Source organism: Haliotis cracherodii, unplaced genomic scaffold, assembly GCF_022045235.1.
Source record: "Haliotis cracherodii isolate W230 unplaced genomic scaffold, xgHalCrac1.p SCAF_6, whole genome shotgun sequence".
In the NCBI taxonomy this organism is placed as follows: Eukaryota; Metazoa; Mollusca; class Gastropoda; order Lepetellida; family Haliotidae; genus Haliotis; species Haliotis cracherodii.
In genome coordinates, this window is record NW_027266319.1 from 40,146,730 (window position 1) to 40,156,382 (window position 9,653).

Here is a 9,653-nt window from a genome sequence, read left to right on the forward strand (position 1 = left end):
ACAGTCTCAAATATTATTGCTATTTAATCATTATTAATACACCGACGTGCAAAAAAAAAGTATTCACCTAAAATTACAATGCTGAAACACTGCAGTCTTTGGTCCAAAACACAACCATGATACCCGTATCAAATACTAGTACACCACTATCGAATAATCCTGTCTTGTTTGTTTCATTTGGTTGCTTTGGGAGATGCACGTGAAGCAGTGACAAAAATCGCTTAACACCCTGTTTCAGGTATCCCTAAAAATGCCAGAGCAGAAATGGTATAAAATGAAAAGGGCCGTTGCCAAATCATCACAGGTAGTGAAACAACATGAACGATATGCCACGTTAAAACCGCAGAGAGCAAGAGAGCCACATGAGTGAGGCAATAATGGGCGCCAACCACTGATTGCAAGAGAACTTCACCTCTTTTGATTGATCGGTTGATTGACTCTTGATTAGCACCGTACCTCAGCTATATGCGACCGCGTTCTGAAAATAACTGAGTCTGGACCAGACAATCTTGTGATCGACAGCATGAACATTGATCTACGCAATCCGGTTTCCTTTAATAATAAATGACAGCTGCGTTGACCAAAGGAAACAAAGACTGACACACAATGATATTATTCATATTAGGGATCAATCACCCGTTCGAGGCATCGCATCACCTCCATCTGAAAGATTACAAGTGTGTTATGTTAACGGGGCATACCTCATATGAAATCAAATAATACATCTTCCAATACATCTTCATTGAAGACATCTCCTTGATTTTAAGGTCGTGATTCACATTTTGCACGTGCATGTTAATTTGTATGTTTGCGTGTTTGTTTGGGGCATACAGGTGTTTTTTTTCTAATGTGAACAGCAAATAATGACTTTTTAGCTATCAGGTGTTCATAAAACACTTTTTTTTAAACCGTAAATAACGATTATGCAATGTCACGGCTTGCTGAAAATCAACGCCTTGAGTATGCTGCAAACAACAATGGCGCAAAACGAAGTTGCCAGACATTTTAATGTTCATGTTCATCGAAACACAATGGATATGTTATCTACAGCAGGGCAATGATACACCTAATTTTACTTCCAGGTCACCGCCAGCCACGCCTAGCTTGGTGTAGACGGCATCTGAGGTCCTGAAGACAGAGGACAAGGTACTGTTCACATGTTTCATCTGGACAGCTCCGATGGTCGTGCAAGGGTCTACAGGCGTGGACCCAGGAGAACGTTTTAGCGTGGCTTGCGAGACTCAACGTCGTCCGTTTTGGGGGTGGAAGAGTTATGATATGGGGTTGCATCACAGTTGATGGGAGAACACAACTCATCATTGTTAATAGTAATTTGAATGGCGTGTTGTACGTGTTGTAACAGACGTTTTGAGGCAGCATTACATAGAACATATCCCGGATGAGATAGAGAAACGCCTACGACAGGACCAGAGCCAACCGGTAACGCTAGCTCAGTTACCAATCCTTGGTTGGCTGTAGCATAACCAGAAAATTGCTGTGACATGAAACGAACATTCACTTATTCCTCTATTGAAACACTTATGTTTTGGAGGTTGAGGTTGGACTACGTGTTTGCTGGACAGGCATTGTATTCTGTAAAGCTGGGTGTGAAGTGATCTGCTTCTTTTTTGACAGCTGGTTGGGGCAAGTTCTTTTCAGCATGGAGATACTCCTTGTTGTAGGGGGCACGGGTAGGCCAGACGTCTAAGACGCCCCAATTCGGTGTGCAGAGTTGCGTCCCATGGGCACGCCAGAAACCTGCGGTTGTTGGTTCGAATCCCGATTCTCCCTGATTATGTTTCTAGGTTTGTCAGCACTCACTCACTTACTCACTCACTTACTCACTCACTCACTCCTTGTGTTGTCCCCTGGTGGCCAGACGTACTGGTACCTGGAGTTCTGGCCCTTCAGGTGAAGGTGTATGTGCTCGATTCTATCTCTCGGAAGAGGTGCAATGAGGTGTAAGGTGCATGGGTCTTTACATTACACTGAGAAAATATGCCAACAGACTACGATGGTGGCTTATGTGAATTTATTAATAACTTTAATCTTTAACATGTTAAATTATGCATAAATTATCAAATAAATCGAATAGGATCCATACCCACGATAACATTGTCCAGATTATCAGTTTTCGTTGTAAGCTGACCTAAGCAAAGTGCCCCATATGAATTATTGTGGCTAATGGCACACTAGCTCAGAATTATCTCATCAATAAATTTAGTGTTACTCCTACACTTTAACATAGGATTACATTAGTTGTACTACAAAGGTCGCCTTTTCCAAGTGGTCCCTGAATAGAGCCATATTCTTTGCTGTAAGATTAGAATGTAAGAAGAGTGTGGGTCGGATGACCACAGTGTCTGTTATGTATGAATAGTATATTTCAGATGGGAGACCACTAACGACCCCACGATACACCTGTGGCCAGAGTGGTTGTGAGTCCTTGTACTCCATCTGCACAAAGTCATGCTTGTTCCATCAGTATATATTAGTCTACTAGCCCACAAACATGGTGGTAATGTATGATAATCTACAGGACAAACTTAGGGACCCTTTATTTTTTTGAGTTGGTAGAATCATTAACTGTTGATGCAGTTCAATTCAATTCAATTCAACTTCTTTATCAACTCAAACCACCAGCCGGTGGTATAGGAGCAACATAATAACTTACATATGTACAAAAATACATACATATATACAAAAATTAATGTGATCAAATGGCAACAGTGTTTTACTTTAGTACAGAGAGTATTATTTTTACAAATTTAGATAGTTTTTTAAGATTGTAAGTTCTCATATTTGACATCAAATGCTTAAAGGAAATGTTTGACCAGTTTAGATATCTATTATCAATTCAAGTTTTTCTTTGCTGGTCAAAATATCCACATCTAAAGAGGTAATGAAACTCGTCGGCTATGGCTGGGGAGGTGCCAAGCTTATGTGCGACATTCGCGTGGGATGCCCTCCCAGCGGCCAGTCTCAATCGGCTAATCGTTATTTAGGGTTCAGAATTTTATAATAGGAGTAAAGATTTCTGGTGAAAAGAGAAGATATTCTTCAAATTTGAAATTAGTTTTGTAAATTCTATAGTTGCAAGCTTTGGAGCTTGTAGTTAAATCGATATTCTCGAGTTCACGTGTCCAACAGAACACTATGACTACAGCGGTGTTTACAAATGTGATGCAAGCTTAAAAGGGCCATGGTTGGCGGTTAGGGTGAAGTAACTCTGGCTACGTTGATGGATAGATGTAATCTTTGTACGCGAATAGCTTCCTTTAGTTTCTCGATGTTTTGTACTTGGTGTTTAGTGGTGCGAATATTGAATGTGCTTGATGAATTTTTTATCTGTGTTTTGGATGTTTCAGATTGTTTATGAGCTTTACCCCCGTACGGGAGGTACATGGTGCTGTCTCAATGTTCTGGATCTAGGATAGTCGAGTTGATGGTTCTGATGACATGTTTGATTGTTTGTCTGTTGTATGTTGTCACGATGCGTCGGAGATGGCCTTATTCCCCTTTAGTGATCCTGGTGTTAGACAGTTGTTTATGGTTCTCCTACTTAGGTGACTGTTATGGTGGTTATCACTAAAAGTTGGTTGGTTTGTTGTTTTACGCCGCACTTAGCAATATTCCATCTATATGACAGCGGTCTGTTAATAATCGGGTATGGACCGATTACTACGAAATAACATGTTGAGTGGAAATTCATAATTTTAATTACCTCACCCTAGAAAGTCCTCATGATTATCACCGATTGTTAAATGAATGTTATATTTATATATTTTTTGTTGTATCTCCCAATCTGTAAATTCTCACCCACTGTATTTATCTGAACTTGTATATGGGCCGATGGCCTTTGATACAATAAACATCTTTGACTTTGACTTGACTTTGACCAGACAATCCAGTGATGGACATCATGAGCATCGGTCCGTGCAATTGGGAAACGATGACATGCATCAACCAAGTCACCGAGCCTTATGACTAAAGGTAGACATTCACATTTATCATCCAAAACTGGCTCCCAGGGGAGATATCGCTTGGATGAGATCAAGCAATATCTACATTATAGATATCGCCGCAAAGAAATTGCATCAAAATGCTTTGTAGACCAGTGTGACGTCTGACTGAAGACACTGCTAATTACTGTCTACAAACTGAGAAAGTTGGAAGGATGATGTTGGATGATAAATAAAATCTCACCCTCGTGTCTTTTGATATCAAATACCTTGTTGATAAAAGTGGCAAAAATCCTCGGCAAGCCTCGGAATTTGTCCACTTTTATCAACTCGTGTTGATATATTTGATATCAAAGGACACTCGGGTGAAATTCTCTATATAGTAATTAGTCATCACCATTGTAACTAATGGTTATCAGGCACAGTACTTGTCGCCTTCATCCCCTGCAACTATCGGCTGTCCTGTTTGTTATTTTAGCGCAACTATCTAACAGTCACATAGAGGCGCACAACTGGGCTAATTTTAACTGTAAGCACAACTAAATTTACTGGGTCTTGCTCCCCAGAAATTTAAAAACAAATTGATGCTCTTAAACGATATTTTCTGCATTTTAGGACCGTTTATGTTATTTTATTTGTATAAAATACTGGCAATGTATTTATTATAATGTTTTATTAGTAATATATATCAGTGTGTCCATAGGTTATTAATAATATACTGTGAGGATACCTAGTATGCCGACTGTTACTTGACCTTATTCTCTTTAACAAGTGATTCACCCTTCTGATACAATCCCGAAACATTCAGATGAGGCCTAGTGGCTCTATTCCTCTTACTGTGCTAATGTCGATGATCTGATATCGTTCAACAACCATCAAATAGTCAATTCCCTTCCACTGATTACCTATCCGAACTAGAAACAAAGGAGACCAGCGAGGCCTCACCATCTCTTTCATATTTAGATCTGTGCATACAGATTCAGAGTGACAAAACACTCTCCACAAGACTATGACATCTTCCCGAGGCAAGGGAGCTAACTGACTGTAAAAGTCCAGTTTCCATTCTTTCCACACTAGGATGCAATTATGGAGTTACGCTGTGGCTGGATTAACGAGACAATGCATAGTCCAATCAAAATCGCGTAACGAACTAGATATCCTGTTCGTAAACAACATGGAATTCAACGTGCAGATTTCGGTCGCCTGCAGGATTTACCGCCAGCTGGTTGTGTACCGCCAAATGGGCGTCGATAGATGTTTTGCAAATTCTTTCATATCTTTAAGCAAGGTGGGCTAAGGCCAGTTTTATTACAACACAGATCTTGACTATCGAGCAGATCGTCTTGACTGGGCGCCGCCGTTTTGTTTGAAGCAACTGCAAGTGACGTGAGTGATCTGAGTGGTCACTATGAGGAACATAGAAGGGACATAACTCGTAATAGCCTCTGGATCGAGCCTGGAAATTCCAGCCTAGTTCGGCAACGGTGGAAACTGGACTTTGATAGTCAGTTAATGCCCTTGCCTCGGGAATATGACTGTATGAGTGATGACTTCCACATTTCCAATGGTTAACTTTCCCAATAAATATCGAGCATATTGTGTTTACATTTCACAACATTTGAGATACAATCGAGAATACTCTTTCTGCCAGGATTCCAAAGAGCGTCGTACGACACTTGCTCAGAAGTTGTCTGATCAAGGTTACAACACCCAAGGCCTCAATAAAGCTTTCAAAACATTGTGGAGGACATTTCCATATTTGACGCATCACTGACAAAAATATACCATATGTTCCCGTGTTTTTTCAGGTAAACAATTGACTTACCTTTGCATGTGTTCGTGACGGGTACCACCGGAAGGGCAGCATACGCTCACCTTTCGCGAACACCTGGTATCATCATTATTTCATAGTGCTTCATAAACACATGCTCATGAAAAAGTCGGAATCATAACTGGAATACTGTTAAACCCAACTCACTCACTCATTACAGCCCTAGGAAATGTTGAGCATTTCAGGGGTACCATATCATGTGTGTGTCGTTTACAGCCGTAGGAAATGTTGTTGAACATCTCAGGGGCACCATACCATTCGTGTGTCGTTTACAGTCCTAGGAAATGTTGTTGAACACCTCAGGGGTACCATATCATGTGTGTGTCCTTTACAGCCCCGGGCACACATTCATAGTCTTGTCCTAGGAAAGAACCTTCTCGGCATAATCTTCATGAAGCTGTTGTTTCATTGAATGCTTAGGTGGTTTGAAAGAGGTTGTGTTGTTCACAATATTCTCGAAGTCTTTGTCCAGATTTTCAAGTGCCTTCTTGATGAAAACGTCAAGTGGTAGATTAATAGTCAAGGTGTTGTCCGTCCTATGCTATGCCCGGGTAAGCGTGATAGACCGTTGCCTTGAGTTTGAGGCGCTGCCAGGCGAAGAACGAAGGGAAACAGGCCATCGCCTCACTGGCGCCTAGTAATCTTGTCCGCCACTACTTCAGAAGAGACCGTGGAATTGCCCGATATGATGGTGTAGGCGTCGCTGTCGGAGACGGGGTAGCCTTTGCCGAGGCTTTAGGCCTGGGATGGCCAATGAACCAAGCTGATTAGCCTGTTGTTTCTTCTGAGCAATCCGAAGAGAGGCAATAAAAACCCGTGCGTCGCAAGTGTCGCAGCTAAGTGGGAGGAGACAATGGGGTTGACAGCCTGGAGACGGGGTCCTTCGCCTATTACTTGCCTTTGCAGAATAACAGCACTTGGCGGCAAAATCAAATGAACTCAGACAGTTTGATTCGGACACAAAAATGCCTGATACATCCGTCGAAAACAGAAGGTAATATTCCATATCCACGTCCTGAGAAGAGAAGAGAATAATGACATTAAGGATGGGTGGGGGTTGGGGGTAGTGGTAGGTGTGTCTTCCGACACCGGATTTCACTGAGGTCACAGAGGTTATACTGGGCAAGACGAGCTACTGAAGACGCTTGTTAGATCGTCATTCGTTTCCAGTTAGGACTTCTCTAGTATTTAAAGAGCAATGTGCAATATCTATTAAAGCATAAGTATGTAAATACTCTGATGATATAATTAATTGTGTGATTACCACAAAAAAAGGTGAGCTACTGGGCCCTTTGGCACATTTCTATTATATTCCACCGCATAGTAGACGGTATTAACTAGGACTGTCCGTGCGTTCAAAATGTCGTTTCTTGGGCAGATTATGAAAAAAACCGTACACTATTTCATCACTAAACTTGGCACATAGATAGGTCTAATGGTGAACTGGTGCCTTTTGATAGTTTGGGATTTTGAAACAAGTATATTTCGAGTTTCTATGGCAACAACTTTGACTGGAAACGGGGTACTTATGCAATCAGTACAACTAGTTGACTTATTCACGACAAGTATTTACCATTGCAGGGTATATGATTACTTAGGCCTCTTGTCTGAACCATGCTATATTATGATGATTTCGCGCTATTGTTGTTGTGGTTGGTTCTGAGCCAGTATATTATTCACTGGCCATTCAGAATGTGTAAAACTGACGCTACAGGTCATTATGTAACCTCAATTATGCAAAATAGTGAAATTAAATATCAACTATAACAATGATAACATAAAGTTGGAGTCATAACTCTCGGCGTCCAAAATATTTGACAATCGCAATGTGTTTTCAGAGGTCTCTGGATGGTTTCACTAGGGTCGCTACAAGGTTTCAGATCGGTCGCAAAACCCATTCGGTCGCAACCATTCTTTGAAGATGCACAAAAAACTGGCTGCGACCGATTTGGTCGCTCGGAGGTTTCATTGGTCTCCTAGAGGTCCCCAAGTGGTGTAATTTTAATCGCAGATTGGTTTCGCAGATTGGTGCGGCGATCGGTTTTGTCCACATGAGGGTCTTGACTCTTTGCAATCAAATGATGACCTATCGGTGACTGATTAGTGATGAGGCGGTGATCGACCGGCGCTTCATCGGTGACAACTGGCAAATAAATGATGAGATTCAAGAAAGTACCTTTTTTATATGCATTATGTTTTGATCGGTGATCGATTGACAACTATAGTCACCGACCAGTCCCCGTTCAGTTGCAACAAGTCACCAAAGATTCGCTGACTAGTCACCGATCGGTCTCAACAGGTGCAAACATTTCGCCGTATCTGCTGTGAACAGTTGCCGATCAATCACTAACAAGTTGCAAAACCTATCGCTGATTGATCGGCGATCATACCCTAATTCCAAATAAGCACCGGTCTCAGCAATCGCCAGTCGGTCGCAAAGGAAATCAGTCGCCAAGAGGTTGCATTCGCGGTCGTATTGTCAGTGTGACTGTAGCTTAACCAAATAGAATTGTATCGTGAGTAACAAAGTAAAAAATGTGTCGAACGTTCAAAATCTGTAATTAAAATTAAGAAATACAAATATAGGAAAGAGAAGATATCAAAAACAACTTCTTGAAGACCCTGACATGATATATAATTTAATAATATCCCCCATTTGGTTATTAATTCTTGAGCTGCATGGACATATCATGATCTGATACAGATGAAAAGGAATCAAATTCACCAGTAACCAAACCGAGATATAATAAAATGTCTCATGCATGGGGAGGGACACTAATAATGAGTAAATATAAATCCCTGTTAAGAGATTAAAATATGTTATGTGTACTTGACATCACTTTAAAACCCGAACAAAGGTTGGCTTTTGTTATTAAGTAGTAGCTGGACAATAATTATGTGTATGATTTCGATGTGTATAAAATAAAAATGTCAATTGATTAATTTGGGCCAAGTGGGCAAGGGGGCGCAACTCCAGGAATGTTTGCCACTGAGGTGATATGATAACAAAACTTATGTTGTGAGTTTGTTTTGTTTGTTTGTTGTTTAACGACGCACTTAGCAATATTCCAGTTATATGACGGCGGTCTGTAAATAATCAATTCTGGACCAGACAATGCAGTGATAGACATCATGAGTATCGAGCCACACAATTGTGATCGATGACATGTATCAACCAAGTCAGCGAGACTGACCACACGATCCCGTTAGTCGCCTCTTACGCTAGTTGCCAAGCATGGGTTGCTGAAGACCTATTCTATCCGGGATCTTCACGGGTCTACGTTGTGAGAAATCCAGATATGGACAATTGAAAATGTTGGTTATTTTGCTTTGCTGAATGTGAGAGATCAAGATTATGTTAGATAGCTGCAACCCCGGGTTATAATTGGTCTTCAGCAACCCAGGCTTGTGAGAAAGAGGCAACTCGCGCGGTCAGACTCGCTTGATGATTGTGATCGCGCTACACTCTTACCCCGGTCAAAGGATCAGTGTGCACTCGCAGCTCCCTGGGAAGTATACAACCCAAGCTTCCTGTGAGGCATGTAAGATCATATAATGATCTATGGAAGTAATTCATTGTTAGCTCTGAAGTATTGTTTGTTTAGACCCATGAAGACCCGGGATAGAATAGGTCTTCAGCAACCCATGCTTGTGAATGAAAGAGTGTTTTTTCAGTGTAAGGAAAGTATTGAAGATGAATGTCATGTATTACTTGATTGCCCTGTGTACGATGATTTGCGTGAAAGTTTATACGAAAAGGTGAGTTTTAGCTATCCCAACTTTCTAGAGCTATGCAATACGGATAAACTTATTGTACTTTTTAAATATTATGTATATTTTACAGCCAAAACCTGCCTTTT